Below are 2,350 nucleotides of genomic sequence, written 5' to 3'. Positions count from 1 at the left end.
CGAACAAGAACGTGGTTTGACTATATAGTATTTGCCTTTGATCACTGGCTTAGAAATACCGGAATACAGTGTGTAAATATTTCATAAGCAACTTTAGGTTGTGTCAACAGACATAACACATCTATATGTTGATCAGCAACACAAAACAACTGACCCGTGAAAATCCGGTGTAGAATAGGTCTTCAGCACTCAGCAATATTCCAGCTATATGAAGGCAGTCTGTAAATAATCGAGTCTGGACCAGACAATCCAGTGATTAATATCATGAGCATCGATCCACCCAATCCGCACGGATTATGATCCTTGGTCTATCAGCACCATACCCATACCAGCGAGTTGCACCAAAATGGTTAAGTTCGATTATCGGTTACCCTGTGGACAAGCAGTAATATAACTGAAATACTGTTCAAACGACGTTAAACCATGCCCACTCACTCACTCTCCACGGCGCATGCAAGAAGTTAGTTTTACACATACTCCCTGTATACTCATCCATTCCTCTCGTATCCTGTCCTGACAGTACACGCCAGAAACCTATGATTCTGGGTTCGAATCCCGGTTCGCCCCGATTATGTTTCTAGGTTTGTCAGCATCATACCCGTGCTCGTGGGTTTCACCGAAGTGGTAAATGTCTGAGACCTGCATCACTTCGGGCTTTCCTCCCATATTAAGCTGACATGCCGTGATGTAACTGAAATAAAAAGCGGCGTTAAACCCAACTCACTCACTCACTCCTGACAGTATGATACAAACATCCATGAGGATGTCGGTTTTTACACCATCATCATCACCATTAGTAGTAGTAGTAGTAGTAGTAGTAGTAGTAGTAGTAGTAGTAGTAGTATGATGTACATATTAAGATAAAAAATGCAGTAACGAAGATTTGGGTTATCCTGGCACAATCAGGCTGGTTAGGCTCATCATCAGCCCAGGGTCCTTGCCCCCACTACATGCAGCCCAGACAGCGAGTGGGACTTCTCCCAGGAAGCGCTGCCTAGTCAAACCCACACAGAACTTTTCGGAGAACGTGAAGACTCCCCAACACTGCAGCCTTCTGCATTACCCAGATTGTCAGAAGGGCTGTATTCCTGGTAGCAAACCCGGGTACTCTACCAATGTCAGTCAACAGATTTGGACATACCAAACCTAAGGGATCGAGAACAATGGGGAGTCGGACAACTTGGTACTTTGCATATTTGCCATGTTTTTCCTGGATCTTGTCAATCGCATTAGTGTCAAAAGGGACAGAAAATTCAATAATAAAAATGATTTCGTTGGATTTATCAAAAAAGGACAAGATCAGGTTTTGTGACCTGGATACGTCTGAGGCTTAATACGGGCCTATTGCAAAAGATTTTGTATTTATCATTTTCAATGACGCCCTCTACATATTCCGGGTCGTACCATGGGTGGAGCTCTGTGTCAAACACCCGAACACGGGGGGGGGGGGGGGGGGGGGGGGGAGAGAGGAGGAGGAGGGTATTATCACGCCCTTTTAGTTCGTTATAACCGTAGTTCGTTTAATAAGCATATTTACGGCATATAAACAGCAGTTGGTAAGTGCCAAAAAATAAGTTCGTTATATCGGTCAGTTCAATTCGTCATAAGCGTATTTGTTATAAACGTAGTTTACTGTAGTTATTACTGTATGTATATCATTGGGGTTATATTTCTCATTAGAAATATGAAATTTTGAACTTACAAAATGTCATGGATATTATGCCCGTACAAACAAATTAATCTCAATCTAACGACTTCAAACACAGGACGATATTTGCAGGTAATGAAAAAATGTCAAGTTTAAAGTTTATTAATGTTGGAGTACCTTGATGAACATCGGAAATGTCATCTTCTCTCTCTATAGTTTCTTCCTAACCCGTGTACAATGTGTGAAGCCCATTTCTGGTTCCCTGTCGGGATATTGCTAACAGCTGCCTAACATTCACACTGTTTTATGTCTATTTTCTATTGTCTATTAACAGTCCTGTTTCAATGGCCTAAATTGTTGATTTTACACACGCTTCTATCACTTCAATTTCCCCTCCATGTTTGAGTCGTCTGAAGTAATATTTCACTTAAGAAGAAACATGTCTACAATCTATATTCTTAACCAACACCCAGACCTAGACTCAAACCAAGTTTGTTCAAATTAAGGCATTCGCCTTACCACGACACCCATAAAGATCATGTTAGTTGTCAGAATAAGCCAAGTGAACGCGATTGCAAATTTAGGACCTCAAGGATTGTCTCCCTTTGACTGAAGGCACGAATACGTCTACGATCTCAACACACTTCAATTGTCTGTGCCCTCATATCTTGTGTGCGGTGATTGTTTACAGATCGATACAGC

The sequence above is a fragment of the Haliotis rufescens genome, unplaced genomic scaffold, assembly GCF_023055435.1.
Source record: "Haliotis rufescens isolate VD_foot unplaced genomic scaffold, xgHalRufe1.0.p SCAF_2, whole genome shotgun sequence".
Classification (NCBI taxonomy): Eukaryota; Metazoa; Mollusca; class Gastropoda; order Lepetellida; family Haliotidae; genus Haliotis; species Haliotis rufescens.
The sequence above is the reverse complement of the archived record's forward strand: the minus strand, read 5'-3'. Positions refer to the sequence as shown.